The 16,400-nt window shown below is 39.4% G+C and overlaps 1 long non-coding RNA gene across 1 annotated transcript in view; it reads right to left on the bottom strand.

The window, feature by feature from the left end:
* Positions 1 to 16,400, bottom strand: part of LOC118014398 — a 105,221-nt gene that overhangs the window by 61,204 nt on the left and 27,617 nt on the right. Inside the window, exons 3-5 of the long non-coding RNA XR_004680272.1 lie at positions 11,972 to 12,192; positions 8,109 to 11,892; positions 6,601 to 6,769 (exon numbers count right to left, since the gene is read on the bottom strand). This is a non-coding gene — a long non-coding RNA (uncharacterized LOC118014398). The remainder of the gene's footprint in view (positions 1 to 6,600; positions 6,770 to 8,108; positions 11,893 to 11,971; positions 12,193 to 16,400) is intronic.

The following is a 16,400-nucleotide window of genomic DNA, read 5'->3' as shown; positions in this document are numbered from 1 at the left end:
TTTTGTTAGAAAAGACAGGTTAGGGTGCCTGGGTGGCTCAGTTGGTTAAGCAACTGCCTTCAGCTCAGGTCAGGATCCTGGAGTCCTGGGATCGAGTCCTGCATCGGACTCCCCGCTCGGAGGGGAGTCTGCTTCTCCCTCTGACCCTGCCCCCTCTCATGCTCTCTCTGTCTCATTCTTTCTCTCTCAAATAAATAAATAAAATCTTTAAAAAAAGAAAAAGAAAAGACAAGTTACAGGGCGCCTGGGTGGCTCAGTTGGTTAAGTGACCCACTCTTGCTTTCAGTTCAGGTCATGATCTCGGGGTTGTGAGATCGAGCTCTGCTCAGCTCGGAGTCTTTGATTCTCTCTCTCCCTTTCCCTCTGCCCCTAACCCCGCTCATGCTCCTGCTCTCTCTCTCTCTGTCTCTCAAATAAAATAAATACATAAAATCTTAAAAAAAGGACAAGTTATAATTTTCAATAGGAAGCCTGCTTGTAAAATGTATTACTGCTGTTTAACTTCCATATGTTCATCTTTCAACTTAATTCTCAAAAGTAAATAATTATTGTTACAAATTCCTTAAGACTAAAAACAAGACATTCATAGCAACAGTAACATAGATGACTGAAATTGCTACAGAATTCCATATTTAGACTATAAAAATCACCTAATCTGAATCCAAAATATTAGACATGGCAAAACTGAGGCCCTACATGGCCAGGTCATAAACTAGTGGGACTTTAGAGTGCCATTTGCCCAAAGTCACATGGTTACTTAAGGGCACAATTAGAATAGGTAGCTTAATCTACTTCTTATTCCTATGCTCTTCCCACTTTACCAGGCTGAGAAGCCAACCCAAAACAAAGAAGAAACTCTTCTGAAATAATAACTCCAACTAGGGGAGAGATTTGATTTCTTTGCAAATATTTACTATTCACGAAACTCATCAGAAAGCAATGTACCTCTGTATCTGTAGAAGAATAAGACTCTATCTTGTGGACTGAACTCAAGGATGAAACACCAACCCTGTTTGGGGAAGGCAAAATAAGCCCTTTGGCAACTGACCCTATTGCTCTAGCAGCTAGGAAGAAGGTAAGGAAGTGAGTCAACCTGGGAATATAAGTTGGTTAGCCCAAGATTTCATTCTTACCCTGCAATAAACAAGCCAACATTGAGAAAGCTGCTATTTATCTTTGATGGAATATCCCATGGCTGTTGCTGGTGCAACAGTAATAGAATTGAAAGTGATTCTGTGCTTTGCTACTACTCTTCTTTCCATTCTTGTCTCAAAAAACACTCACAAATATACACATTTATTTCTGTGGAATGAAGTGAAGTGAAGATCGTCCATTATACACAAAGGAACAGAAACATCAGAAAAGGAAGTGAGCTGGCCCACTCATCTTGTGAGTCAGTGGTGAAAGAGGCAGCGTTCTATCCCGTGGCTTAGCCACTGACCATATCCCTCCTCTGTGCCCAGTAAGCAAACCCAAAGAGACATAGTAGATCTGGGTCTGGACTAGCCCAGGGAAGGGGGCAATGAACAAAGGAGTTTACATTCAGGCCGTGAGTAACCCATATGGCACATCCAGGGAATGCAAATCAAAAAACATACTTCAAACTTCTGCCATATAAGTATGCCAAGGCTCTCCCTCTTAGCTGACATTTGTATTCTATAGGACAATATCTGGGCTACTTGCCTTTTTGTTCCTTTTTTTTCTAAATTCTGAATAAAAGTACCTTTAAAAATGTCTCCTTTGGATATTTCTTCAAAATAAATATGGTTTAAGGTTGCTTTCTGGAACTCTACTTACTTCCTTTCTTCTATTCAGTATAAGATCACTCTGGGGATAGGAAATATGTTTTAGTAGGAAACTTCTGTTGAAAAAGAGAACAACTAACATCATCTTTGAAAAATCAAAGGGTGCAATAATCTACATCTCCAAAAGCAAGTCCTTTAATGGAAAGCTTCCCGCTGTTGTCTTCTGGGAAATAGAGTCCTTAAGCAAGTAACCTGAATTCTACTGCATTATTTTCCCATATGATAAAATTTTGCTTATTTTCTAGGCCATTCTTGGAAAAGTCTTTCCAAATTTTACCCACACTTTAAGGCTAAGTTCACATATTATCTCTTCTTTGAAATTTCCCTGATTATTCCTCTCAGGCAAAGTGCATCTTGTGCCTAAATTCATCCACTAGACTGAAATGTCCTTAAAGCCAGGATTCTATTCTATGTTATTCAATCCTGCCCACTCTCCATAGTATCTAGCATGTGCTTTTGCACAAAGATAAGGAAATCTAGAAGGAAAAGGTTATTTGGCTACCACACTGAAGGGGATGTTTCTGGATGATTATAATTATGTGAGGGGAATATGTAAATATGCCTAGAAAGGCTACTACCAAAATGGGTATTTAAGTATATTCCATGTCATGATAGGTGTTCAAGCAGAAAGTGGATGATAACCCTTGAGAGATGCTGTAGAGGAATTCTTACAGCAGATGGGGAGGTAGATCAGATGACCTTCAAAGCCCTTCCAACTCTAGATTTCAAAATGATTTTTAAAAGGCTTTGCCTTAAATGAATACTCCTGTTTAACTATTGCTTCCATGGCACTGTCACTACAGCAGGCAACTCTTGAAGCTTTTCCGAACAGCCTGATTAAAACACCCCAGTTTACAGTTCCTAAGGAAAGCACTCCAGGAGCCTTCTAACTTTGATGTCATCCCATCCTCCCTTCACTTGGTCATCACAGAGCCCCAGGGTTCAGCAAGTCCACAGAGTCGTTGGAAGCTAGACTCCTTAATTCTCAACCCCAGATTCAGGAATTCAAGTTGCTGTGCCATTTTTGTCCTCACTTGCTCTGTGTGCTTGATCTCTGCAAGCGTAGGTCAGATCCAGAAGAGAGTGTGAGAATGGTTATCCCGATATTTACCATTGTTGCTCTTTCTTCTCTATCTCGTCAGTTGGGAATATTGAACAGACTTTTGGTTATCATCATTCTTGCCTAATAAGAAGTGCCAGATTAACGGCACAGAGGAAAGGTGTCAGAAAAGGTGAAAACATGCTCCTTGAATATGCCACACTTCCTGATGATTAGTGCTCCTTAAGGTAGCATCACTGTCTGAAGCACATGCACAAAACACTGGGGAAAGGGACTATGCTCAACATTATGGAGGAAGGGGGATTTCAGGCATCAGTAGGGTTTGGAGACTAAGTTAGCAAGAGTACTTCTTTGCTGTCTGTCCATCTGTCTACCTATCTATCTGTCTGTCTTTGTTCTAATCACAGCATATATATCATAATACCTATGTTTTACAAATGCAAATTTATATAAAGCAAGCAGTCAAAGGGATGCAGGTTAATCAGGACCCAAATAGCAATGTTATAATACTGCAACCTGTTTCTTTATCCTAATTTTTTTACTACTTTGAAAGAAAAAACTGATAAAGCAAAAAATACCATAACAGAATCTGTCACAGGTTTCTTTTTACCAATCTACTTCACAATATAAATCTTTTTGTGAGATTAATACAACTTTCCCCAGCTAGAGATTATTCTTGCCAATATAAGGATAAACACCTATATATTAAATTTGGAAGCACATTATCACAAATTACTTAAAGTCATTTCAGCTAATTGAAAAATAAGTTCTCCATTTAAAAATGATCTCTGGTGTTTTCAAGAGCTTCTTTGCCCTCGTTGGGAAAATGGGATCTCTCTTGGTATCTGTGGAAGTAGTAACAGTGCAAAGCAATCAAACCACCTCCTATGGTAAACAACCCAACAAATGAGAGAAAGATCATTATTGCTTCTAAAAAGACTTCTTCCATGATATCATCATCAAGTGCAAAAAGATGTTTTGTTGACATATTGCTTATATATAAATATATGAAAAAGCATATCCTAAAAGTGTTCTAGTGAATATAGCAAAAAGGCTCAAACCCTTCTAAGTACTAAAGATGTATGTATGTATGTATGTATGTATGTATGTATGTATGTATATAAGTGTTCATTCATTCATTCCTTTATTTACTTTTTATTTTTTTATTTTCTATGTATTTCCAAACCCTCCCTGATCCTTGTAAATACCAGCTTTAGCCTTCTATAGCCTAGCACATGCTGGCTATTTATTAAATAGTTGCTAGGGTGAATTAAATCAAATATCTACCAAATCTGGTTAATAAACACTATAAATTCACTCTTACGCTGACCAAAAAAGAAAGAAGTCAGGCATCTCACGTCAGTTGCTATAAATCTGGTGAGTTTACTCTGGGACAAGTGACCAGAAGCAGATGAGTTATAGGACCCTCAATAATTCATTGTGAGGCTAAAAAGGAAGACTCTCATCCCTTCATTTTCCTGCTGAAAATCACTGATCGGAGCATGGAAAAATCCCAAATTCAGCACCTCTGCTTTCTTTAACCAGTCCTGCTGGCATCCTGGCAGACCAATTTGGAAACCATGATTAATCCCCTGGTAAACAGAAAATAGGCTGTGGAGCCAAGAGAAGCCAAACCTGAGACACTCTCTGAAGACTCTACCCTTAGCCAATTTAACTCTACCTCCTCCTCCAGGAGCTGGCTAACTCACCTGGTGATTTTCAGCAAACAGAAAGGCCTTTCCTTGGTGACAGAGGAGCCCAGTGAAGCAGAGACTGAAGCGTCGCTGTGACTGACCACAAGCTGGTGTAACCCACATATACGCAGGGGTAACCAAGTCCTGTATAGCTCAGATGAAATTGGCTGGAACCCCAAGCTCCATGAAATGGAAAACTCCATATCCTTCCCAGTTTCTCCAGGGACTGGGGCAAGGAGAACAACGTACCTAGATTTCTCTTCGGCACCAATGGCTCCGACTTATTTTGGGTCTGCCATCCACTTTGGCTTTGCCTGAGAGCTACACTCCTGCTGCCTCATGCTAGACAGGACCCTGATTCCTTCACACACACACCTCCCTCTATGTGCTTTCCCAAGTATCACTGACTCAAGGCTCTGGGTATAACTAACTTTTGTGGAAGATTCAAGGCAATAGCAAAGATTTAAATGGAAGCATCAAAAATAATTTAAAAGTAAAAATTAAATAGCCCTGTTCTTTTTTTTTTTTTAAGCCCTGTTCTTGAGAGTCCTTCAACCGCCCTGGCCTCGAAGTTTTCTTACCTGCTGTCCTTTCTCCTCAGGCTCTGCCCTCCTCTGCTCTTCCCTTCCCTTCTCTACTTCCTCCCTTGCCCTCTTTCTCCTGCTAACGCCATCTCCTAAATTGTCACTTTATTATGTAAGTCTGATTTCCCTGTCTATTTGCAGACTGTGTCTTCACCTTGCATTCTGAAAACATCTCCCTAAGAGGAACTTTATGACCCGGTATTCAAATACATTTATACACACCTACAGACATGGATGAGCCGGCGTGCGCGCGCACACACACACACACACACACACACACACACACACCCTGTGATCCTCAGAAAACACAGAATCGGAACTGTAAGTTCTGAGGAGCTATGTCCATAGGACTAGAATAGGAGAATTGAACAGAAAGAGAGGTTTTTAAGTTGTGTTTTAATGTCTAGATATGAGGACGGCTTTTTCCTTACTTTTCTAGGGTGCAGTGCTCACTGGAAATATTAAAGATTTCAGCCACTGTGTTAAGTCTGAGGCCAGGTGGGCACCACGAAGCCTACTCCCATTATTCAGCACACACACCTTGTGCTTCTGACAGCTCAGGTTATCACTTTCCCCAGGTCCACGTGCTGTTTCAGCCTCTACACTTCTGTTCATTCACTCTCACCCCCACCACACACACACACATCCTGTTGCCTCTCGGAATGCTTTTCCACATTTCACCTCTCTGAATCAGATCCATTCTTTAAGGTTTTCTGTATAAAGTCTCCCAGATTGTGGCCTTTGATTTTATTCTTTCTCCGACTATCCATTCCACTTACATAGGTATTCCTCCCTAATAACATGCATTCTCTGAGAGCAAGGACTGTATCCAGCACTTTCTACAAAGGACCCCATATTAACTAGCACAGTTCTAGACATGCAATAGATGCTCAGCAAATGCCTATTGGATGGAATTAAACAGACCACAAGAACCACGGTGTAATCAGCCATAGCATAATTAACCACAAATACTAATACACCTTGTTGAGGGCAGCTAAGGAAACCCAGATCCCCAGAAATAGCATTGTACAGATTTTGGTAGTTTCTAATCTCAAATCCAATAGCAACCTTTTTTTGTGACCTTGTGCCAGTCATTTAACTTTTGTGAGCATCATTGTTTCCTATTTGTAAAATAAGAAAAATAAAACTCCTGCTCTGCACAGCTCACCTAGTAGTTGCAAGGATTAAACGAGAATACAGTAGTCCCCCGCTTATCTGCAGGGGACACATTCCAAGACCCCTAGTGGATGCCTGAAACCATGGATAATACCAAATCTTATATATGATATGTTTTCCTATACATAGACACACTTATGATAAAGTTTAATTTATAAATTAGGCACAGTGAGAGATTAACAATAACTAATAATAAAACAGAACAATTATAACAATAAATGTAATAAAAGTTATGTAAAGTGCTCTCTCTCTCTCAAAATATCTTATTGTACTGTACTCACCCTTCTTGTGATGATGTGAGATGATAAAATGCCTATGGGATGAGATGAAGCAAAAAGACTGAATGACGCAGGCGTTGTGATGTAAAGTTAGGCTACTATTGACCTTCCAATGATTTGTCAGGGGGAGGATCATCGGCTTCCTGACCGCGATTGATGGTGGGTAACAAAACTGTGGAAGCAAAACAGTGGATAAGGGGGGGATTTCTGCATATATATATACATATGTATATGTATATATATATGAAAGTGATCTGAGAAGCATTGTGCACAAGAAAAATGTTATTACAAGTATTACAATGTTCCAGGTATTTTAAAGAGAGCTTGAATATTTTATCAAGTAGCATAATTATAGATAGAAAATCTTCTCATATTTATTCTGAAGCATTTTCCATAAATAAATGTCACTATTATTTTCCAAGAACATTGTCTTATCCATGAAGGAAGATTTATTACAGCTCTGTAACTCATGCAAATCGTACATATAAGCAAAATGTCTCCTGTTTGTTTTTTTTCCTTCAACCCAAGAGAATTTGTTTGGTTTCCTGCAGGATTAGCTATCACAGGGAAATCAAGGTATATAAAGGCCATCTTTGATGCTAACATTATGAAAACTATTACACTTTAACAATCAATAGCAAACTGTGTTAGGAAAATGGTTTAGATGTGGCAAATTTTACTAAACACGAAAGAATCAACTATTTTTAGAATTTTAAAAGTCATAGCAAGTACATTTTCTTATTATAAGAATCCAGCGAATTTCTAAGTACTTTATCCGAACGTTTTTTTCTCATTTTGGTGTGTATGAGTTCCTGTGGCTGCTCTTTAACAAATTACCACAACTCGGTAGCCCAAAACAACAGAAATTTGTTGCCTCGCTGTTCTAGACACCAGAAGTTTGAAATCTATGTCATCAAGCTGAAATCAAAGTGTCTGCAAGGCCACCCAGCACTCCACCCACAGGCTCTGAGGGAAAATCCATTCCTTGCCTCTGACAGCTTCTGTGTAGTTGTGGGCATTACTTTGCTCCTGGCTGCTTCACTCCAGTCTCTGCCTCCTGGGCCCAGGACCTCCTCCTCTTTTGTATAATCTACCTGTCTCTTATGAGGACACTTGTGAGGGCATTTAGCACCACCCCTCTCCGCCCCCGCCCCGGATAATCCAGGGTAATCTCTTGTCTCAAGATCTTTAATCACACACATAAGGTAACATTTACAGGTCCTAGGGATTAGAACGTGGATCTTTTGGGGTATCATTTTCAGCCTAGTACACAGAAGGTCTCAAACTTCAACATTTATCAGAATCATCTGGAAGGCTTATTAAAACACATATTGCTGAAACCTGCTCCCCAGAGTTTCTGTTCAGTAAGCGGGGAATGGGGCCTAAGATTTTGAATTGCTAGCAAATTCCCAGGTGATACTGCTGAGGCTGGTCCCAAGCTCACGCTCTGAGAACCACTAGCTTATGTTATCCCGTGCTTTGAAAATTATCTTCTGGTTTAATCTTCCCACCTCAAGCTGTAGGTCATCCAATTTTGTAGGCCTTTTGCATGTATTCTAACATCAGACATGTTGACAATAACAGTACAGTTGACACCTGTTTCTCCTTTAGTTACTGCCATGCTCTCTTCTCACTATTAGAGCTCTGCAGTGAGATATATCCAGAGACCAGATTTTTTCTTCCATGGACTCATTCGGTGCTCCCATTGGTTTCAGGGAGAGAAAGCATAGGATTTATTAGTACACATTCCTTAGCTCGGCAGTCAAGGGCCACCATAATATGACTTTAAATCAATCCTCCAGCTTGCAGCTGGATTCCCTGCAGGTCCCCCAAACACCCTCTGCACACCTCTCCCAAGTAGGAGACTTCCACATGCAGCTTCAGCGAGATGAAGTATCTGCTCATCACCTGTCCAAAGTTCCATCTATGCTTATCAGAACTCTGATGTTCCATGAAGTCCAAACCAACTACCTTGCTCAAGTCAATATGGTCTCTCCCTCTACACAGAACTTTCTATAACACTTCATGTACTTTTGGCGATAACAGTATTCTCCTTTGAATCATGATTACCTATGCATTTTTAATCCCTCCATGTATTATAAACTTCTTAAGGATAAAGATTATTTCTTGTTCACTTTCATTTATTTTGTGGCACCTAGCACAGGGATAAATGTTTGTAAAATTAGCAACAGAATTTTATTTGCTGTTTAGCACTTCATATCTCTTTGCACTTAAAAGGTGCACAGGTGTAGCAGCTGTCTTTTGCTTTGGGGACCCCATACTACACTTCTTTGGGGGAACTGCGCCAACCTCACCCCAACTCTGTGGTTCTGATGATGATTGCTAATCACAGTACCTTCTCATATAACCCATACTTCTCCCTACCTTTCCCACAGAAATGAGCACCTTTCTCAGGATTTTTTAACTAAGGTCTAGAGGAATGAGGCTTTTCCTCTCAGATAGAGAAGCTGGGGCTATGTCAACCTTGTGAGGAAAGCAGGCTTGAGAGAATGAGGTAAGCATACAAAGGTATATAAGGATGAGTAGAAGGGAGACATGAGTCCTTATGGCATCAAATCCCTGGGCTCTGTGGTTTCATTATATGAGCTAATATGGTTGCCATTTTGTCTACTCTGGTGCAAGTTAGATTCTGTCACTTGCAGTCAAGAGTCCTGACTACTGTGAAAGGTAGAAGGACTCATGATCCTTAAATTCTTGTGAGAAAAGCAACACCTCCATTGTCCTGATGAGAGTTTCTAACTCCCTATGTATATTACCCCATGCACTGACCTTGAAGATACCAGGCATAATGGAAAATTATATATAAGTAATTGTTATGAACCCAAAGCAGTAGAAAAATAAAAACAGAAAAGTCCAACTCTTTCCCTTCATGAGAAATTTTCACAGGAATCCTGGTGAGGGAGGCCAATATTATCAGTTTTATGTTTGAAAATTAAAAAAAATAAAAGCCAGAGAGGTCAAATAGCCTGGTTCTCTCTTTTAAGACGCTTAGATCTAATAGAAGGGGAAGACATGTAAACAAATTAAAAACAAAGTATATGAGTACTGTGGTAGAAGTATGAACAAGGTAAACCATGGGGCACAGAAAAGTGCCTATTTCAACCTGGAGGCATTAGAGAGAAGGACCGAGTTTATGGAGGTAGCAACACATGAATCCAATTCCTCGGGGCAAAGACTGCCTTACAACATCAAACTTGTTCTTGCTAGACTTCCACTCATTCACACGAAAAGCATTTATCACTCAGTCAACAAGCATTTATAAATACCTATACATGTGAGGTGCAAAGTTAAATAAGACAAGGATCCTTTTCTCAAGAAGCTCATGGTTTATAGGCAGAAAATCTCAACTTTAAAGTACAACATGATTAGAAGATAAAATGATATGGTGCCTAGGATTTTCTCCCCACAAAATGGATGGGGGACAGGAAGGCGGTGGAGGAACTGATGAAATAAGGCTCACCGTGGGATGATAATTGTTGCAATGAGGTGTGGCGGCTTCGCAATGCGTCAGCCTGGCTAGACTGAACTTTACTTCCCAGAACTCTCTTCCCTCTATGTTTCTGGTTAGGGTGGTCCACCAGGGCCATTCTTATGTGGAATTTGGGGAATAGAAGTCAAGCTGCAGCTATTTTTATAGCCATACATATTGTTTATCTGCTCACTCACCAACTTGGCAGGAGACCGTGGACAGGCCTACCTCTGTTCCAACTACTCTTTGAACTTTCTTCAGCTTCTCCAACTCCAGGGCAAGGTGTGGGTATCTAGCTCTTTGATGAAGGGACCTGAGTTCAGCAGGACACCCACACCACCAAGGTCAGAGGCAAGACGAGTTTCAGTCCATCCTCCAAGTTCCCAGCTCCAGCTTGTTCTTGCTCTCCTCCACTTTGCACCCATCTTCCCTTCCTGATTGCCCGTCCCGGGCACTTCAAATTCCAGTAGCAGATGCAAGGACAACAGCCTTACAGATGCTATGGTCCCATAGTTACAAGACTGTACACACACACACACATATATATGTATACAGGTATCCCCCACTTTTGAAAGTTCACGTTGTGCCACTTTGCTTTGACGAAAGACCTACAACAGTACCTGTTTCGGTTAACGGAAAGAAATCCTAAGAAGATTTTCGCTTTTGGCAAAAAAAAAAAAAAAGGCAAAAAGCAAAAATAACGTTCAGGGTTTGTCTTGCAGTGAGCCATTACAGAGGCAGTACGCACCCCAGGCAGCCAGAGTGGCGTCCCCAAGCTCCTTCCCTGGGGAACTACACTCAGCATCTCATCAAGCCGCCATAGCTTTGAACTGTGTCTGTGAGCACCTGTGATTTATCTTGATTTATTTTGTGCATCCTTTGGCAAGATGTGGCCAAAGGTATCAGAAAAGCCTAAGAGAGGTTATTTTTTTTTGGTCTGGGAACACTCCAAAAATTTTCCATATAAATGAAAGGTAATGGCTTTGTCACTTTACACCATTTTGCCTTGCGAATCGTTTCATAGGAATGCTCTACTTTTGGATAGCTAGGGAAACCTATATTTAGACACACACTCACACACCACACACACACACACATCCGGGTGGTTCTGCTTTATTTATTGAGTTCTGATATACTGGGCGATTCGTACACTGAGTTCATGATCTTATTCTCAACTTTTTGGATATGTTTGAAATTTTCCCCATTAGTATTTTAAGTTCTCTGTGGGAGAATTTGGTGATAGTGTACAAGATGCTATAAAAGCACCTGAGCACAGCCATCTCAGGCCTGGAGGAAGGAAGAGAAGGGTCCTTTTCACTGGCCAGTCTCCCTGTTTGCTTCATCAGCTCCCCATTTATGGTCCTTCCCTCCTAAATGCAGGTGAGCTTAATCCCCCCAGATCCTTCTCTCTAAGCATCCACTCCCAGATTTCAACCAGCCTGCCTGTGGCATAATTCTTAATGCTCCATAAAGATCTCAGTCCTCTTACTGGATTTCCAATCTTTCATTTCCAACTCCATGCTCCATGTATCCTTATTCATAGATAACCAAATAACATTACCTTTAAGAAGTAAAAACTAATGCTTCTGACTTCCAATTTCTCTTGGTCATTCATTTCTGGCCCCTAAACACCAAATCCAAAGTTGTCTTAGACGCCAACTCTCTTCCATACTGTCTCTGGCCATATCCTGCCAGTGTACTTCCATGGATCTTCTGCTCTAGGCCATCAAAATAGTTTCTCTTCTCTTCATTATCTCACTCATCTGATCACTCCTTTATTCACTCAGCAATGGTTTTCTAAGTACCTATGATGTAGAAAATCTTGAGACAGATAGAGGGAGGAAATATATCCTTATCAAAAACTTTCAGTGTTTATTTACTTACAGAATAAAACCCATGCTCTTGGATTTTAAGGTCATCTAAAATCTGGCCCTGTCTGTGGGACATGTGATTATTCCTGGGGTGACCAAACTGCCAAAGAGGTTTGGGGAAGGACTGTTTCCATAACAAGAGACTCCCTGGAGATCAGGCTGGGAGAAGGTTTGTCTTCCTGCGCCATTCTGAGTCTGGCTGAGAGTTAAGAGAACACAGCTTTTAATTTCTTCCTATGTTAAAAACAGAACAAAACAAAACATATGATTATACAAATGATATGTGTTCTTTTTTTTCTAATTTTCAAAAATTTGAAGAAGCAAAAAGAATTAAACAACGATGACCTATCATACCACCACCCAGAAATAACCATTTTTTGTATTTTGGTGAGCCTTCTTCAAGAATATTTACAGTTTTGGGGTGCCTGGGTGGCTCAGTCATTAAGCGTCCGCCTTCGGCTCAGGTCATGATCCCAGGGTCCTGGGATCGAGCCCCTCATCGCGCTCCCTGCTCCATGGGAAGCCTACTTCTCCCTCTCCCACTCCCCCTCCTTGTGTTCCCTCTCTCACTGTGTCTCTCTCTGTCAAATAAATAAATAAAATCTTTAAAAAAATATATTTACAGTTTTAATTTATAATACTTTATAAAAATGTATACCTTTAATTTGGATAGCACCGTGCATACTGTTTTCTAATCTGCATATTTCACTTAACAATTTGTTGTAAGCAAATTTCCATGTCAATAAACATATTTCTCATCTATCATTTTTTTTCTCATCTATCATTTGTAAAGGTGGTGTGCTATTCTATTGTATGGACATAACAATTTGTGTACACACTTTCCTTTTTGGGGACATTTAGGTTATTCTGATTTTTTTTTTTTTACAACAAAAAGGTTTGCAATAAGTATCCTTATAGATGAATCTTTTTCTGCATCCTCAGTGTTCTCCTTAGGATAAACTCCTAAAAGTAGAATTTCTGGATCACAGGGAATATATATTTTTAAGGGTTTTGATATAAGACCATGTCTTTTTCTGAGGACCATTTGGAACATTTATATAGAATTTCTGGAACATGCCAATGATATGAGGAGTCTGAAAGTAGCAGAACCATACCTAAGATGCCCTTAATCACTTGCTCTCTAAGGATATTAGAACTCCGTCTGGGGTGCCAGTAGGTTAGTTAATTCTTTGGTACAATATATATTATCCTAATAGTTTGAAAGACAACAGTTTATGTGTAGATAACACACTCCGTAGGAATTTTACTCATCATTTTATAACATTACTTAATTTCCTCCAGGGCTTGTTTCTTTGAGTAGACATTTGAGTTGCTACTGTTATTTTTTAAATAAGTAGACATTTTCTATTTTAGCACAATAAGATAGCAATAAGTTCGTGATGAGATGATATGCCAGAAAACCTCCACTCTACCCTATAGTAAGCTCTATAACAATAGAACTTACCCACCAACTAAGAGCTCTGTTTCTCAGCGCTGTAGGTGTGGCCATGTGACTAGGTTCTGGCCAATGGTATGTAAGCTAAAGGGTTATGTGCCCTCCCCCTGCCCTTCTCCACTTTCCACTTGTTGGAATGCAGATATGGCAGTTGCGAGGGCAGCCGTATTAGACCACAGATGGCAACTTTATGTTGAAGATGATAGAGCAATTAAACAGAAAAAGCCTAGTTCCTTGTACCATGAAACTGCCAAATCAGACCTAGTCTACCTAAGCTTGATTATTTTGTGGGAAAGAAACAAAGTTCTATTTTGTTTGAGACCATTATTTGGACCTTTGTTTTAGGAGCTGACCTGGTATCCTAACACATACGGAAGATTTGGGGAGCTTAACTATTTTCACTGGCCACTACCAAAATAATCCAACTGACAGATCAAATTGTAATAGAGGGTTTTTTAGGTTAAGGGACAGGAATTTTGTTAATAGTCAAGTAAGTCAAAGCCAAAATATTTTACCAGAGAAATATGTGCAAACTCTTTCACCATCTAATGAGCTTTTTCTTTGAATCAAAAATCCAGTTATGTAAAGGAATTATTTGGCATATTGCCTCTTAGTTTACTTCCACATCGTATAAAAAGTTGCATTCAATAACCTTGGTTTAATTTTATTCTTGATTTAATTAATTCTTGTTTTAATTTCTGTGATTCTACAGATTTCTTCAATGTCCTTGATATTCAGTGATAGTATAAAGATAAATAAGACTTCAAATCATAAAAATTAATGACTTAAATTGCATACAAAAATATGCAAACATTACTGTTTTATAAATTCTAACTGTATTTACGTATTACCTCTCTAAAATGACCTAGATACCACTAACTCAATGATAATTTTATAGTACCTAGTAAATATATGAAGTTGATGATTTTTATATACTTAAGAGGTGAGTAACATCAAAAGACAGAAGCAATTAGGTCATAGATGAGTTGATCTGTAGACCCTAGAGACTTACTGTGAGTCTTACACAACATTTTTCCTCTCTCTCTCTCTCTCTCTGTGTATATATATATATATATATATGTACCCATAAATATGTATATGTTTATAGCCATATATATATCTCCAACATTCATTTCCAATAGCACCCAGATTTACTTTTGGGGAAGAGAAGTCTCCTGAGTAGTATTCAGTCCTATAAATCCAGTTGCATACTTCCATGGAAGTTGAAAACACCAGATCCTTCCTGGTCCCCCACTCAGCCCAGCCAAAGAGCAGGCATATGAAGAATTAGCCAGCAGGTGCTCTCACCTGGGCTTTTAAAACATTAAGACAGGGGTGCCTGGGTGGCTCAGTCTGTTAAGCGGCTGCCTTTGGCTCAGGTCATGATCCTGGGGTCTTGGGATCGAGCCCCACATCCGGCTCCCTGCCCAGCAGAGAGCCTGCTTCTCCCTCTCCATCTGCCTGCCACTCTGCCTACTTGTGCTCTCTCTCTGTCAAATAAATAAATAAAATCTTTAAAAATCAATCAATCAATCAATAAAACATTAAGACAGAAGGAAACAGCAATCACCACAAGAAGTATTCTGAAGTAGCTAAAATTAAGGACATTTCCAAGCCTTATTCCCCAATATCCTATCAATCCTGAGTTCACCATCAACACCACCAAATCCTTTCATTCCAATAAATATTCTTTAGCTTTAGAGTCAGTGTTTGTTAGCAGCAGACAAGGGACTCTCACCACCATTTAATGTCTTATCACCATATGACATGACCTCTCTTTTCCTAGTGCATAATCTATGCTAAAAACCTAAATAAATGAAGGAGGGACACCTAGGTGGCTCAGTTGGTTAAGCATCTGCCTTCAGTTCAGGTCATGATCCCCAGGTCCTGGGATCAAGCCCCACATTGGGCTCCTTGCTCAGTGGGGAGTCTGCTTCTCCCTCTGCCCCTCCCCTCTGCTCATGCTCTCTCTCTGGCTCTCTCTCTCTCTCTCCCAAATAAATAAATAAAATATTTAGAAAGAAAAAGAGAAAATAATATAAAATCATGCTGAAAGTTTTTTAAGAGTATAAACATATTTTTTTGTTGGCTGCAATTTGAGAAGTCAGTGTATATATTTTAGTTTTCTTCCTTTTTGTTTTAAGATGTAAATATTTTCTGTTTGAAACATTAAACATATACTTCAAAACTTAGGTAATTTTACTATCCTTGAATTATTCCTTTTTTATACATTAATTTACATCTTGTGAATCAATCTGTGTTCTTTAAAAATAATTAGTAAATATCATGATACAACTTCCATCTCATATTTTATATTTTCCACACAAGGAACCATAAACTAAGTTGGGAGCCAACTTAATTGTTAAAACTAGTAAGTCAGCACTCCTAATGGACAGAATTATTTGCCTCTTATTTGCACGGCTTTCCATTTTACACATCAGCCAAACAGAAACCACTGGTTGCTAAGCAACAGCTTTCCTCTCAATGACCAGAAATAGAATACATAGAAGGGCAATCTCTAAAATACAATATATATATATATATATATGGAGTTAAAGAGAAACCCAGCCCCATAGTTTGGTTGTTCACCCAGAATGATTGTCATGAATATTGAATTCATACTGACAGTGTGTGAATTCTGAATATATTTGATCATGAATTCTTCAGTAACTATATCATCTTGTATTTTCTTCCAGTATCTTTCTTAATACCGAGAAACCATGAAGTAATACAGAAACCAGGTTTTGAAGCAAATTTCCTTAGAAAAACTATTTGTAAACTGTACACTTAGGTTTTGTTGAACCGAGTCATTGCTAACATAGCATTAACATTCCTGTCGCAATACTGCTTTTTTTGGTTAAAACTACATATTTAGGGGCGCCTGGGTGGCTCATTCGGTTAAGTGTCCAACTCTTGATTTTGACTCAGGTCATGATCTCAGGGTTGTGAGATTGAGCCCCACATCTGGCTCTGCACTCAGCGGGTA

The sequence above is a fragment of the Mirounga leonina genome, unplaced genomic scaffold (assembly GCF_011800145.1).
Source record: "Mirounga leonina isolate KUSES-001 unplaced genomic scaffold, KU_Mleo_1.0 Mir_154, whole genome shotgun sequence".
NCBI classification, from domain to species: Eukaryota; Metazoa; Chordata; class Mammalia; order Carnivora; family Phocidae; genus Mirounga; species Mirounga leonina.
The sequence above is the reverse complement of the archived record's forward strand: the minus strand, read 5'-3'. Positions and strand labels throughout refer to the sequence as shown.